Genomic DNA, 17,361 nt, shown 5'->3' on the forward strand with positions numbered 1-17,361 from the left:
ATGCATTTGGAACTCTAAGTCAAACTCGATTTGTGCTGGCTGCTTGAAACTGTACTCACTCAATTAGTTCTCAGTGTGCTCTCTATGCTTTCTTCTCTGTTGAAGTAGCCCTAAGTAGAGGCAATAAAAATGCACTTTCATATGAAAGCGTTTTCAGAGCTTCCAAAGAACTTTGAGTTTACTGGAATCACAGCAAATATTTTTCCACTCGATCCTGTTGATACTTGGCAGGGATGATGAGTATACCAGTTGCACTTGGCTGCCCTAATTTCATTCTTTGAGGTTGAAGCATTCGTTTGCAGGAACACTTTGAATTTTGAGGTTTCACTTCGTTTTTCCGATTAGGGATACATGAATTTGGAATTATAAATAAAACATGGTTTGTGCTAGCGTCTTGAAACTTCACTACTCAATGAGTTCTCAGAAAAGTCTCTGTGCTTTTTTCCTGTTGAAGTAGCCATAAACAGGGGCAAGAAAAACACCCTTTCAATTCAAAGCTTTTGCAGAGCTTCCACAGAACTCTGAGTTTTGTGCAATATCAGCAAATACTTTTTCACCCGAATTTGTTGATATCTGTCAGGAAAGATGAATATACCAGTTGCACATGGATGCCCAAGTTTCGTCCTTCTAGGTTGAGGGTTCATGTGCAGGAACACTTTGAATTTTATGTTTCACTTCATTTTCCCCTGTTAGGATAAATGCATTTGGAATTCTAAGTCAAACACGGTTTATCCTAGCTGCTTGAAACTTGACTCATTCAATGAGTTCTCAGTGTGCTCTTTATTTATTGTTCCCTGTTGAGGTAGCCCTAAGAAGAGGTAGGGAAAAATGCACTTTCATTTGAAAGCGTTTGCAGAGATTCCACAGAACTCTGATTTGAATGGAATCTCAGCCAATAGTGTTTCAACCAACCTTGTTTATACTTAGCAGGAAAGATTCTATATGATTTGCACTTGGCTGCCCAAGTTTCATTCTTCTAGGTTGAAGCGTTCGTTTGCAGGAGCACTTTGAATTTTGAGGTTTCACTTTGTGTTTCTCAGTAGGGATACATGCATTTGAAACTCTGAATCAAACACGGATTCTGCTAGCAGCTTGAAACGTCACTACTCAATTACTTCTCAAGGACTCTCTATATTTGTTCCCTGTTGAAGTAGTGCTAAGCAGAGGCAAGGAAAATACCATTTCATTTGAAAGCATTTGCAGAGCTTCCAAAGAAATCCGAGTTTCCAAGAATCTCAGCAAATACTTTTTCACCCAAAATTGTTGATACTTGTCAGGAAAGATGAGTATACCATTTGCACTTGGCTGCCCAAATTTAGTTCTTCTAGGTTGAAAGATTCGTTTGCAGGAACACTTTGAACTTTGAGGTTACACTTTGTTTTCCCCTATAGGGATACAATCATTTGGAACTCTATATCATACACAGTTTGTGCTACCTGCTTCAAAGTTGATGCACTCAATTAATTCTCAGTGTGCTCTCTATGCTTTGTTCCCTGTTGAAGTGTCACTGAGCCAAGGTAAGGAAAATACAGTTTCATTTGAAAGTGATTTTAGAGCTTCAACATAAATCCGAGTTTACTGGAATCTCAGCAAATATTTTTTCACCTGTTGGTGTTGATACTTGGCAGGAAAGATGAGTATACCAGTTGCACTTGGCTACCTAAATTACGTTCTTCTAGGTTGAACCATTCGTTTGCAGGAAAATTTCAAATCTTGAGGTTTGACTTATTTTCTCCTATAGGGATACATGCCTTTTGAAATCTAAAGCAAACACGGTATTTGCAAGCTGCTTGAAAATTGAATCACTCAATTAGTTCTCAGTGCAATTTCTATGTTTTTTTCTGGTTGAAATAGCCCTAAGGAGAGGCATGGAAAATACCCTTTCATTTGAAAGCATTTGCAGAGCTTCCACAGAACTCCAAGTTTATTGAAATTCCAGCAAATATTTTTTCTCCTGATCTTGTTGATACTTGGCATAAAAGATGAATATACCAGTTTCACTTGTATGCCCTGATTTCGTTCTTCTAGGTAGATGCATTCGTTTGCAGGAACACTTTGAATTTTTAGGTTCCATTCCGTTTTTCCCTATAGAAATACATGCATTTTGAACTCTAAATCAAACACGGTTTGTGCTACCTTCTTGAAACTTGACACACTCCATTAGTTCTCATTTCATTCTCTATGCATTGTTCCCTTTTTAAATAGACCTAAGCAGAGGCAAGGAAAATAAACTTTAATTTCAAAGCATTTGCAGAGCTTTCACAGGACTCTGAGTTTACTGGAACCTCAGCAAATATTTTTTCACCCAATCATGTTGATCCTTGGCAGAAATGATGAGTATACCAGTTGCACTTGGCTGCCCAAATTTCGTTCTTCTAGGTTGAAGCGTTCGTATGAAAAAGCCTTTGAATTTTTAGGTTTCACTTCATTTTCCCTTTAGGGATACATGATTTTGGAACACTAAATCAAACAGGGTTTGTGCTAGATGCTTGACACTTCACTCACTCAATTAGTACTCAGTGCACTCTCTATCCTTTGTTCCCTGATGAAATAGCCCTACGCACAGGCAAGGAAAATACACATTCATTTGAAAGTGTTTGCAGAGCTTCCACAGAACTCCAAGTTCACTGGAATCTCAGCAAACACTTTGTCATCAAACTTCTTGATACTTGCCAGGAAACATGAGAATAACAGTTGCACTTGGCAACCCAAATTTTGTTCTTCTAGGTTGAAGCGTTTGTTTGCAAGAACACTTTGAATTTTGGGGTTTCACTTAGTTTTACGGTATAGGCATACATGCATTTGGAACTCTAAATCAAACAGTGTTTGTGCTACCAGCTGGAAACTTGACTCTCTCAATTACTTTACAGTGTGCTCTCTGCACATTACTCCCAGATGAAGTAGCACTAAGCAGAGGCAAGGAAAATACACTTTAATTCAAAAGTATTTGCAGAGCTTGAACAGAATTCCCTGTTTACTGGAATCTCAGCAAATACTTTTTCACTGATCTTGTTGATACTTGGCAGGAAAGATGAGTATGCCATTTTCACTTGGCCCCCCAAATTTTGTTCTTCTAGGTTTAAGCGTTCGTTTGCAGGAACACTGAGAATTTTTGGGTTTCACTTTATTTTCCCCTATAGGGATACATGCATTTGGAACTCTAAATCCAACACGGTTTGTGCTAGGTGCTTGAAACTTGAGTAACTCAATTAATTCTCAGTACTCTCTCTTTTCTTTGATCCCTGTTGAAGTATCTTTCAGAAGAGGAAAAAAATACACTTTAATTTGAAAATATTTGCAGAGCTTCCACAGAATTCCGAGTTTACTCGAATCTCAACCAATACTTTTTCACCCTAACTTCTTGATACTTGGATGAAATGATGAGTATACCAGTTGCACTTGGCTGCCCAAATTTCTTTCTTTTAGGTTGAAGCGTTCGTTTGCAAAAGGCATTGAATTTTTAGGTTTCCCTTTATTAAGCACGTAAGGGGTACGTGCTTTGGAACACTAAATCAAACAGGGTTTGTGTTAGATGATTGAAACTCCAATCATGTAATTACTATGCTTTGCGTGCTCTATCCTTTGTTTCCTATTGAAGTAGCCCTACACAGAGGCAAGGAAAATACACATTCATTTGAAAGTTTTTGCAGAGCTTCCACAGAACTCCGAGTTCACTGGAATCTCAGCAAACACTTTGTCATCAAACTTCTTGATACTTGGAAGGAAACATGAGAATACCAGTTGCACTTGGCACCTCAAATTTCATTCTACTAGGTGGAAGCATTCGTTTGAAGGAATAATTTGAATTTTGAGGTTTCACTTTGTTTTCCTGTATAAAGAATACATGCATTTGGAACTCTAAATCAAACAGTGTTTGTGCTACCAGCTGGAAACTTGACTCACTCAATTAGTTCGCAGTGTGCTGTCTATACTTTGTTCCCAGATGAAGTAGCACTAAGCAGAGGCAAGGAAAATACACTTTCATTTGAAAGTTGTTTGCAGAGCTTCAACACAACTCCCTGTTTACTGGAACTCCAGCAAATACTTTTTCACTGATCTTGTTAATACTTGGCAGGAAAGATGAGATGCCATTTGCACTTGGCCCCCAAAATTTTGTTCTTCTAGGTTTAAGTGTTCGTTTGCAGGAATACTGTGAATTTTGAGGTTTTACTTCGTTTTTCCCTATAGTGATACATGCATTTGGAACTCTAAATCAAACATGGTTTTTGCTAGCTGCTTGAAACTTGATTCACTCAATTAATTCTCAGTGCTCTCTCTTTGCTTTGTTCCCTGTTGAAGTATCCCAAAGCAGAGGCAAGGAAAATAAACTTTAATTTCAAAGTGTTTGCAGAGCACCTACATAACTCCGAGTTTACTGGAATCTCAGCAAATATTTTTTAACCTGATTTTGGTGATACTTGGCAGGAAAGATGTGGATACCAGTTGCACTTGGTTGTCCAAATTACATTCTTCTAGGGTGAAGAAGTCCTTTGCAGGAACACTTTAAATTTTTAGGTTTGACTTCATTTTCCCCAATAGGGATACAGGCATTTGGAACTCTAAATCAAACACGGTTTGTGCTAGCTGCTTGAAAGTGACTCACTCAATTAATTCTCAGTGTGATCTCTATACTTTGTTGCCTATTGAAGTAGCCCTAAGCTGATGCAAGGAAAATATACTTACAATTTAAAGCATTTGCAGAGCTTCCACAGAACTCTGAGTTTACTGGAATCTCAGCAAATATTTTTTCACACGATTTTGTTGATACATGGCAAGATAAATTTCTATACCAGTTGCACTGGGCTGCCCACAATTCATACTTCAAGTTTGAAGAATTCGTTTGCAGGAACACTATGAATTTTGAGGTTTCACTTCGTTTCCCCGTATAGGGATACGTGCATTTGGAACAATAAATAAAACATGGTTTGTGCAAGCTGCTTGAAACTTGACTCACTTCATAGTTCTCAGTGCACTCTCTATGCATTGTTCCCTGTTGAAGTAGACCTAAGTAGAGGCTAGGAAAATAAACTTTAATTTTAAGCATTTGCAGAGCTTCAACAGAACTTCGAGTTTACTGGAATCTCAGCAAATATTTTTACACCCGAACTTCTTGATATTTGGCAGAAAAGATGAGTATGCCAGTTATGCTTGGCTGCCTACATTTCATTCTTCTATGTTGAAGCGTTCATTTGCAGGAACACTTTTAATTTTTAGGTTTCACTTCGTTTCCCCCTATAGTGTTACATGCATTTGGAACTCTAAATAACAACATTTGTGCCACCTGTGTGAATCTTGACTACTCAATTAGATCTCAGTGAACTCTCTATCTTTTGTTCCATTTTGAAGTAACTCTTAGCAGAGCCAAGGAAAATACACTTTCATTTGAAAGTGTTTGAAGAGTTTCCACAGAACTTCGAGGTGACTGGAATCTCAGCAAATATTTTTTCACCCGATCTTGTTGATACTTTGCAGGAAGATGAGGATTCTGGTTGCACTTCGCTGCCTGAATTTTATTCTTCTAAGTTGAAGCATTTGTTTGCCGGAACACTTTGAATTTTAAGGTTTCACTTCGTTTTCACCAATAGGAATAATTGAATTTGGACCTCTAAGTCAAACACGATTTGTACTAGCTGCTTGAAACTTGACTCACTCCATTAGTTCTCAGTGTGCTCTCTATGCACTTTTCCCTGTTGAAGTAGACTGTTGAGAGCCACAGCCAAAGGGGCCCCAGCAAACTTCCAGCTGCCAGCAAACTTCCAGCTGCTGGCTGATGATTGGCTCACAGCGGCCCCAGCAACATCTAGCTGATTGGCTCCTCTGCGGTGATGCTCATTGGATGCTCATTGAGCTGTTTCCCCACCCTTTCAGACTGCCAGCTGATGATTGGCTCACAGCGGCCCCAGCAACATCTGGCTGATTGGCTCCTCTGTGGTGATGCACATTGGGCTGTTTCCCTGCCCTTTCAGACCATGGAGCTGCTCATTGGGGGATTTTTTTGGCTCCGCCCACATGACCCAGCCAATTTCCAGAGCAGTACTAACTCCAGAGATGGGAGTTCAGATCATTCCCACAGGGGTAAAAAGACCTCTTCCCAAAGGAACAGTAGGCTTATTATTGGGACGCAGAAGTCCTTTTATCTCTAAAAGTACTTATGATAAGTCCTGGGGTAATTGATTCCAATTATGAAGGTGAAAATAAATTATAGCCAGTTCTCCAAAGGGTATATCAGTAATTTCACCAGGAGATAGAATAGCACAGTTACTAATAATACCCAGCTTACATGATAAATTTTCCAGTCGTACTGTAGAAAGAGGTTCAAAGGGATTAGGCTCCACAGGTGTAGATTGGGCTATGCTTTCTTTAAATTTAGATTCTCTCCCCATGCTAAAACTAAATATTCAAGGACATGAATTTAATGGGCTACTGGATACAGGTGCAGACCTTAGCATCATCTCTTGTGAAGAATGGCCAAAACATTGGCCATTACAAGCCACTCAAATGCTTCGAGGCCTAGGAGTGGCGACAAATCCCCATTTAAGTTTGATGGTATTAGATTGGAAGGATCCTGAAGGATGTGAAGGAAGTATACAGCCATATGTATTGGATCATCTTCCTGTAAATTTATGGGGACGAGATGTCCTAGATCAATTAGGTTTGACATTAACAAATAACATCAACCAAAATGCACCCACAATTATGACTAGACAAGGTTTTAGGAAACGAAAAAGATTAGAAAAACAAGAACAAGGTATAGCAGCACCAATACAAATAGATCAAGGAATAGACAGACATGGGTTGGATTTTCACAAAGGGCCACTGAGACAATAAAAATTACTTGGAAATCAGAAAGACCAGTATGGGTTCCTCAGTGGCCCCTGACTAAAGAAAAGATACAAGCAGCCCATGACCTGGTCAAACAACAATTAGTGGAAGGACATATACAACCTTCTGTATCTCCCCATAATACTCCCATTTTTGTCATCAAAAAGAAATCTGGTAAATGGAGATTACTGCAAGATTTAAGAGCCATTAATAACGAAATGGTTATTATGGGACCTGCTCAATCGGTGATTCCTCAATTGTCTGCTTTGCCAAAAACTTGGTATGTTTTAGTTATAGATATTAAAGATTTTTTTTCCAATTCCAATTCATCCTGAGGATAGTCCAAGTTTTGCATTTACTATCCCTGCACTGAATCATGAAGGTCCTGATCAGAGTTATGAATGGAAAGTACTCCCTCAAGGGATGGCTAACAGCCCAACTATGTGTCAAATTTATATTAACAAAGTAATCCAGCCACTTAGAAATCAAAATCCTGAACTACAAATATTTCACTATATGGATGATGAATTATTAGCACACAAAGATAAAAACACTTTGCTAGAATGTTATGCCACACTTACAAACTTATTAAAAATTATAATCTCGAGATGGCAATAGATAAAGTACAATTAAATTTTCCAATTAATTATTTAGTAGTTCTATTATCCTCAACCATTGTCTGTCCACCAAAAATTCAAATATGAGTAGATCAACTCAAATCACTTAATGACTTTCAAAAGTTATTAGGAGACATAAATTGGATAAGACCTTATCTAGGTATACCAACAGGAGAGTTGCGACCTTTATTTGATATCCTAAAAGGTCCATCAGATCCAAATTCACCCCGAATGTTAACGCCTGAAGCAAGAAAGGCATTAAAAATCATTGAAACATATATGGAAAATATGTATTTGGATAGAATTGATATAAGTTTGCCTTTATTATTTAGTGTACTACAAACAAAAAATATTCCTACAGGAGTATTTTGGCAAGAAGGTCCATTATTATGGATACATTTATTTTATTCTCCTAACACTATTCTTTCTAGGTATCCTGAGGCTGTAGGACAATTAATACTTAAAGGAATAAAAGCAGCGAAGGGAGTCTTTGGAATTTCTCCCAATAAAATTATTACTCCATATACTATGAATCAAATTCATGAGTTAGCTAATGAGTTAAATACTTGGGCAATAATCATGTGCAAATCTAATGTTTCATTTCATAACCACTTACCATCTAATCCTTTATTGTCTTTTTGTTCATTGCATCCTGTAATTTTTTTCCAAAAATGACAAGAAAAACACCTATCATGAATGCTCCAAATATATTGACTGATGGGTCAAATAATGGTACAGCAGCAATAGTTACACCTGATCAAACTTTTACATTTTTAGTACCCAAACAATCAGCTCAAAAGGTAGAGCTTAATGCAGTATTACAAGCTTTTGTGATGTTTAAAGATTCTGTATTTAATTTATTTTCCGATAATCAGTATATAGTTAATGCTATAGTATCCCTTGAAGATGCTGGTAGGATTTCCTCTTCCTCTACTGTTTTCTCTTTACTTTCCACTATGCAAAGTCTAATCTGGGACAGAAAAGATCCATTCTTTATAGGACATATCAGGGCACATACAGGATTGCCTGGAGCCCTTAGTTTGGGCAATGATTTAGCAGATAAAACTACACATGACATACATATTTTCTCTACACTAGAAGAAGCTATAAATTTTCATAAAAGGTTCCATGTCAATGCTAATACTTTACAAAAGCATTTTAAAATAACTAAGGAACAAGCTAGACAAGTAATAAAACAATGTCAAAATTGTTTGACCTTTTTACCACAAGTTAATCTTGGAGTCAATCCTAGAGGATTGATACCTAACCATATTTGGCAAATGGACGTTACACACTTGCCAGAATTTGGAAAATTAAAATATTTGCATGTTATAGTTGATACGTCTTCTGGGATTTTTGATGGGCTCCCTTCATGCCGGAGAAAAAACTAAAGATGTTATAACTCATTGCTTACAAAATTTTGCCACTGTGGGTGTTTCAAAACCGTTAAAAACAGATAATGACCCTGGTTATACTTCTACCTCTTTTAAACAATTTTGCTCAACATTTGGCATTACTCATATAACAGGAATCCCATACAATCCACAGGGACAAAGCATAGTTGAAAGAGCTCATCAAACTATTAATATGTACTTATTAAAGCAAAAAGACGGAATTGAGAAGGGGTATATATTCCCCAAAGATAAACTTAAAATAACCCTTTTTACTCTAAACTTTTTAAATTTGGATTCATCAGGACTTAGTGCTGCGGAAAGGCATATGTGTCCAAAAAATGTACATAAGCCCAAAGTACTTTGGAAGGATATTCTAACAGGACAATGGAAAGGTCCTGACCCAGTAATTGTCTGGAGTCGGGGGTCTGTTTGTGTGTTTCCACAGGGAGAACAGCAGCTGATTTGGATTCCAGAAAGATTAACTAAAGCGATTTCTACAGACCAAAAAGAAGATGATTTGGCTCAAATACATAACAACTGATATCCAAAACTCCAGTTTGGCTATTCTTACATCTGCGACAGAACCAGGATGTTTTTTTCAATATCTATTTTATTATTGCCCTTTGCCATATCATGAAGTTCTATTTTGTTTTTTGAGCTCATACTGACCTAGGTTAATGTTTTGCTGATCAGTTCTATTTTTTTGATTATAGAGTTTTTAAACATTGCAATGGAGATTTCACTTGTAAAAAGTTATAAGGCCTTTACTACTATGTTATGTGTTGTATGTATTATATTATGTGTGTACACTTGTGTTTTGTGTTATATGTTTGAATGTACATATGTCCATATATCATATATGATGAGTGCTCATGAAAAAATGGATCCAAATATTTTTTTTTCACGTGGTTTAAATGGTTTAATTTAAATTGGGTAAACAGCTGTTGAGGATTGTTTTAATATATGAACAAAAAAGGAGGTTAACAGATCTGTTTGTTTACTTTCACCTTTCTTTTTCATTATATTTAATAATTCTGTTGAAGATAAGGTACATTGTTAAGAAAATTGTTTTTAAAAAAAAAGAAAAGAAAATTGTTTTCTTGCATTGTGAACTCAGTTGTATGCATTGTGAACTATCTGTTGGTGCAGCGACTTTTGGTAGTGTTGGGGTATTTATGCTGATGGTGTCATCGGTGGTACAATTTTTCCAAAAGGGGCCATCTCTGAACTGCTTGCAGAACTTGCCTGGACTATGTATCACTTGTATGCATTGTGAACTCACCTGTATGCATTGTGAACTATCTGTTGGTGCAACAACTTGTGGTAGTGTTGGAGTTTTTTACTGATGTCATTGGTGGTATAATTTTTCCAAAAGGAGCCATCAATTGGCTTGGTGTATCTTCCTCCCTTCTGCTTGTCATGGTCGTTCAGCTAAAATTTGGGGGCCAACAGAGGTGAGGCTAGAACCTCAACCCCCCCCCCCCCCCCGCTGGTACAAAGACCTCTCCACGGGTGTGGCTGTATACTGGACCGGTAGTCAGTGACGGGTAAGATCCAATTGCAATGGTACCAACCTAACGGGTAAGGACCATATGTACTATTGGACAACCTAAGGCAGGCACGGTCCCTAAGCCACATGCTTGTTGTTTAAACAGAGAGGGGGAGATGTTGAGAGCCACAGCCGAAGGGGCCCCAGCAAACTTCCAGCTGCCAGCTGATGATTGGCTCACAGCGGCCCCAGCAACATCTAGCTGATTGGCTCCTCTGTGATGATGCTCATTGGGCTGTTTCCCTGCCCTTTCAGACCACGGAGCTGCTCATTGGGGGACTTTTTTGGCTCCACCCATGCGACCCAGCCAATCGGCCTCAAGAGCAGGAGGATGGGGGGAGGTGAGGAGGCTTGTGGTTGAGGGAGAGGCTTCTGGGAAGCCGGTGGTGGCAGTTGGGCTCTGAAGGTTTTCCTGAGGAGCTGTTTTGTTTGGCATGTGTGGTTCTAAAAATAAAGTTAGTTTCTTTTGACAAGTGGCTCCAGATTGTGCCCAGCCAGACTGCGGCAGTAGACCTAAGCAGAGGTAAGGAAAATACACTTTAATTCCAAAGCGTTTGCAGAGTTCCTACTGAATTCCGAGTTTACTGAAATCTCAGCAAATATCCCGTTTAAGCGGGATACATGCATTTGGAACTCTAAATCAAACATGGTTTGTGCTAGCTGCTTGAAATTGACTCACTCAATTAAATCTCAGTGAGCTCTCTATACTTTGTTTCTTATTGAAGTAGCCCTAAGCAGAGGCAAGGTAAATAGACTAGCATTTGAAAGCATTTTCAGAGCTTCCACAGAACACCGAGTTTACTGGAATCTCAACAAATATTTTTTCACATGATCTTGTGGATACTTGGCAAGATAAATGAGTATAGCAGTTGAACTTGGCTGCCCAAATTTTGTTCTTCTAGGTTGAAGCGTTTGTTTGCAGGAACACTTTGAATTTTGAGGTTTTACTTTGTTTTCCCATATAGTGATACATTCATTTGGAACTCTAAATCAAACACAGTTTTTGCTAGCTTCTTGAAACTTGACTCACTAAATTAATTCTCAGTGTGCTCTCTATGCTTTGTTCCCTGTTGAAGTAGCCCTAAGCAGAGTTAAGGAAAATACACTTTCTTTTGAAAGTGTTTGCAGATCTTCCACAGAACTCCGAGTTTACTGGAGTCTCAGCAAATATTTTCCTACCTGACTTGTTTATATGTGGTAAGATAGAAGAGTACACCAGTTGCCTTTGGCTGCCAAAATTTTGTTCTTCTAGGTTGAATTGTTTATTTTCAGGAACACATTGAATTTTGAGGTATGAATTTGTATTCCCCTTTAGGAATACATGCATTTGGAACACTAAATCAAACACGGTATGTGCTAGCTGCTTGAAACTTAACTCACTCCATTAGTTCTCAGTGCACTCTCTAAGCTTTGGTCCCTGTTGATGTAGACTTAAGCAAAGGCAAGGAAAATAAACTTTAATTTCAAAGTGTTTGCAGAGCTTCCACAAAACTCCGAGTTTACTGGAATCTCAGCTAATATTTTTTCACCCGATTATGTTGATACTTGGCAGGAAAGATGAGTATACCACTTGCACGCAGCAGCCCAAATTTCGTTCATCTAGGTTGTAGTGTTCATTTACAAAGGGCTTTGAATTTTTAGGTTTCACTTCATTTCCCCATATACGGATACATGCACTTGGAACTCTAAATCAAACACGGTTTGTGCTAGCTGCATTAAACTTCACTAATTCAATTAGTTCTCAGTGCACATCCTATGCTTTATTCTCTGTTGAAGTAGCTCTAAGCAGAGGCAAGGGGAATACACTTTCATTTGAATGTGTTTGCTGTGTTTCCACAGAAGTGTGAGTAGACTGGAAACTCAGCAAATATTTTTTCACCCAAACTTTTTGACACTTTGCAGGAAAGATGAGTATACCAGTTGCACTTGGCTGCAAAAATAATTTTCTTCTAGGTTTAAGCGTTCTTTCCAGAAACACTTTGAATTTTGAGGTTTCACTTCATTTTCCTCTAAGGGATACATGCATTTGGAACTCTAAATCAAACATGCTTAGTGATAGCTGCTTGAAATTTGACTCACTCAATTAGTTCTCAGTGTGATCTCTTATGCATTGCTCTCTGTTGAAGTATCCCTATGCAGAGGCAAGGAAAATACACTTTCATTTGAAAACCGATGCATTTCTTCCAAAAAACTCCAGTTTATTGGTATCTAAGCAAGGATTTTTTCACCTGATATTGTGGATACTTGGCAGGAAAGATGAGTATAACAGTTGCACTTGACAGCACGAATTTCGTTCTTCTAGGTTGAAATGTTTGTTTGCAGAAACACTTTCAAGTTTGAAATTTCTCTTTTTTTTTCCTACAGGGATAAATGCATTTGGAACTATAAATCAAACACGGATTGTGCTAGCTGCTGGAAAACACTCAATACTCAGGGAACTCTCTATGGTTTGTTCCCTGTTGAAGTAGCACTAAGAGGAGCAAGGAAAATACACTTTAAATCCAAACGTTTGCAAAGCTTCCACAGAACAACGTGTTTACTGGAATCACAGCAAATATTTTTTTCACCCAAACTTTTTGATATTTTGCAGGAAGGGATGAGTATACCAGTCCCACTTGGCAGCCAAAAACTCATTCTTTTCGGTTGAAGTATTGATTTACAGGATAACTTGGAAATTTTAGGTTTCACTTCATTTTCCCCTATCGGGATACATGCATTTGGAAGTATAAATCAAACACGGTTTTGTTAGCAGCTTGAAAATTGATTTTCTAAATTAGATCACACTTCACCCTCTATTATTTGTTCCTTGTTGAAGTAGCACTAAGCAGAGGCAAGTAAACACACATTCATTTGAAAGTGTTTGCAGAGCTTCCTCAGAAGTCTTAAGTTTGCTGGAATCACAGCAAATATTTTTTTCACCCAAACTTTTTGATATTTTGCAGGAAGGGATGAGTATACCAGTCCCACTTGGCAGCCAAAAACTCATTCTTTTCGGTTGAAGTATTGATTTACAGGATAACTTGGAAATTTTAGGTTTCACTTCATTTTCCCCTATCGGGATACATGCATTTGGAAGTATAAATCAAACACGGTTTTGTTAGCAGCTTGAAAATTGATTTTCTAAATTAGATCACACTTCACCCTCTATTATTTGTTCCCTGTTGAAGTAGCACTAAGCAGAGGCAAGTAAACACACATTCATTTGAAAGTGTTTGCAGAGCTTCCACAGAAGTCTTAAGTTTGCTGGAATCACAGCAAATATTTTTTTCACCCAAACTTTTTGATACTTTGCAGGAAGGGATGAGTATACCAGTCCCACTTGGCAGCCAAAAACTCATTCTTTTAGGTTGAAGCATTGGTTTGCAGGAACACTTTTAATTTTTAGGCTTCACTTCATTTTCCCCTATAAGGATACATGCATTTGGAACTTTAAAGCAAATATGGTTTGTCCTAGATGCTTGAAACTTGACTCACTCACTTAATTCTCAGTGCACTCTCTATGCTTTTTTTTATGAAGTAGACCTAAGCAGAGGCAAGGAAAATACCCTTTTGTTTGAAATCATTTGCAGAGCTTCCAAAGAACTTTGAGTTTACTGGAATCTCAGCAAATATTGTTCATCTGAACTTCTTGATATTTGGCAGGAAAGATGAGTATACCTGTTGGACTTGACTGGCCAAATTTTGTTCTTCTAGATTGAAGCATTCTTTCACAGGAACACTGTGAATTTTTAGGTTTCAATTCATTTTCCCTATATTGAAACATGCCTTTGGAACTCTAAATCACACACCGTTTGTGTAGCTATTTGAAACTTGACTCACACATTAGTTCTCGGTACACTCTCTATGTTTTGTTCCCTTTTAATTTTCCCAAAACAGAGGCAATGAAAAGAGACTTTCAATAGAAAGAGTTGGCAGAGCTTCCTAGTACTCCAAGTTTACTGGAATTTCAGTAAATAGTTTTCACTGGATCTTGTTGATACTTGGCAGGAAAGATGAGGAAACCAGTTGCACTTGGCTGGCCAAATTTTGTTCTTCTATGTTGAAGCATTCTTTTGCCCAAGAACTTTGATTTTTAGGTTTCACTTCATTTTCCCCTATAGGGATACATGCATTTGGAACTCTAAATCAAACACGGTTTTTGCTAGCTGCTTGAAACTTGACTCACTCAATTATTTATCACTGCATTATTTATGCTTTTTTCCCTGTTTAAGTAGCCCTAAGGAGAGGCAAGGAAAATACACTTTCATTTGAAAGTGTTTGCAGAGATTCCACAGAACTCCAAGTTTACTGGAATCTCAGCAAACACTTTTCAAGTGTTCTAGTTGATAGTTTGCAGGAAAGATGAGTATAACATTTACACTTGACTGCCCAAATTTCGTTCTTCTGGTTTGAAGCATTCATTTGCAGAAACACGTTGATTTCTGAGGTTTCACTTCGTATTCCCCTTTAGGGATACAGGCATGTGGAACTCTAAATCAAACATGGTTTGTGCTAGTTTCTTGAAACTTGACTCAATCCATTAGTTCTACGTGAGCTCTCTATGCATTGTTCCCTGTTGAATTAGACCTAAGCAGTGGCAAGTAAAATAAACTTCAATTTCAAAGCATTTGCAGAGCTTACACAGAACTCCAGGTTTACTGGAATCACAGTAAATATTTTTTCACCCGATATTGTTGATACTTGGCAGGAATGATGAGTATACCAGTTGCCCTCAGCTGCCCAAATTTCATACTTCTAGGTTGAAGCATTCGTTTGAAAAAGGCTTTGAATTTTTACATTTCACTTCATTTTTCCCTATAGGGATACATGCATTTGGAACGCTAAATAACATGGTTTGTGCTAGCTGCTTGAAACTTGAATACTCAATGAAATCTCAGTGTGCTCTCTATGCTTTGTTTTCTGTTGAAGTAGCCCTAAGAAGAGGCAAAAAAATACACTTTCAGTGGAAAGATGAGTATACCAGTTGCAGTTGGCTGCCCAAATTTTGTACTTCTAGGTTGAATCATCCACTTGCAGGAACACTTTGAACTTTCAGGTTTCACCTCATTTTCCCATATAGGAGTATTTGTATTTGGGTCTCTAAATAAAACGTGTTTTTTTCTAGCTGCTTGAAACTTGACTCAGTCAATTAGTTCTCAGAACACTCTCTATGCATTGTTCCCTATTGAAGTAGCCCTAATCAAACACAAGGAAAATACACTCTCATTTGAAAGTGTTTTCAGAGCGTCCACAAAAATCCGATATTACTGGAATCTCAGCAAACACTTTTTCACCAATCTTGTTGATACTTTGCAGAAAAGATGAGTATACAAGTTGCTCTTGGCTGCCCAAATTTTGAACTTATAGGTTGAAGAATTCGTTTTCAGGAACACTTTGAATTTTTAGGTTTCACTTCATTATCCCGTATAAGGATTCATGCATATGGAACACTACATAAAACAGGGTTTGTGCTGCCCGCTGGAAAATTGATTCACTCAATTAGTTCTCAGTGAACTCTCTATGTTTTGTTGCTTATTGAAGAAGCACTAAGCAAAGGCAAGAAAAACACACTTTCATTTGAAAGCGTTTGTAGACCTTCCACAGAACTCCGAATTTACTAAAATCCCAGCAAATACTTTTCCACCGAACTTGTTGATAGTTGGCAGGAAAGATGAGCATACCATTTGAACTTCACACTCCAAATATTTTTCTTGTCAGTTGAAGCATTCATTTGCAGGAATACTTTGAATTTTGAGGTTTCACTACATTTTCCCCTATAGGGATACATGCATTTGGAAATCTAAATCAAACTCAATTTTTGCTAGGTGCTTGAAACTTGATTCACTCAATTAGTTTTCAGTGTGTTCTGTATGCTTTCTTCCCTGTTGAAGTAGCCCTAAGCAGAGGCAAGGAAAATACACTTTCATTTGAAAGCGTTTTCAGAGTTTCTACAGAACTATGATTTTACTGGAATCTCAGCAATTACTTTGCACCAATATTGTTGATACTTGGCAGGAAACATGAGTATACCACTTGGACATGGAACCCCAAATTTCGTTCTTCCATGTTGAAGCATTCATTTGCAGGAGCACTTTGAATATTTAGGCTTCACTTCATTTTCCCCTAATGGGATAAATGCATTTGTAACTCTAAATCAAACACGGTTTGTGCTAGGTCCTTGAAAAATGACTCACTCAATCCGTTCTCAATGCACTCTCTATGCTTTTTTCCTTATTGAAGTAGCCCTAAGAAGAGGCAAGGAAAATACACTTTCATTTGAAAGTGTTTGCAGAGCTTCCACAGAACTACGAGTTTACTGGTATCACAGCAAATATGTTTTCACCCGATCTTGTTGATGCTTTGCAGGAAAGATTAGTATACCAGTTTCACTTGGATGCCCAAATTTCATTCTTCTAGGTTGAAGCTCCATGGTCTGAAAGGGCGGGGAAACAGCCCAATGAGCATCTCTGCAGAGGAGTCAATCAGCTGGAAGTTTGCAGGGGCCGTGGTGAGCCAATCTGCTGAAAGTTTGCTGGGGCCATGGTGAGCCAATCAGCTGGAAGTTTGCTGGGGCTGCTGTGAGCCAATTAGCTGAAAGTTTGCTGGGGCTGCTTTGGATGTGGCTCTCAACATCTTCCCCTCTCTGTTTAATTAAACAACAAGCAAGTGGATTAGGGACAGTGCCTTTCTTAGATTGTCCAATACTACATAGGGTCCTTACCTGTCATTGGATGAGCTGACCTCAAGGTGTCACCATCCTGTCTTAGGTTGCAATTGGATCTTACCCATCATTGACTACCAGTCCAGCATACAGCCACACCTGCGGATAGGCCTTTGTACAAGTGTGTGGGGGGGTGAGGTTCTTTGCCTCACCTCTGTTGGCCCCAAAATTTTAGCTGAACGACCATCACAAGCAGAAGGAAGGAGGATACAACAAGCCAATTGATGGCTCCTTTTGGAAAAATTGTGTCACCGAGGACACCATCAGCACCGGCACTAC

This window comes from Marmota flaviventris, chromosome 18 (assembly GCF_047511675.1).
Source record: "Marmota flaviventris isolate mMarFla1 chromosome 18, mMarFla1.hap1, whole genome shotgun sequence".
NCBI classification, from domain to species: Eukaryota; Metazoa; Chordata; class Mammalia; order Rodentia; family Sciuridae; genus Marmota; species Marmota flaviventris.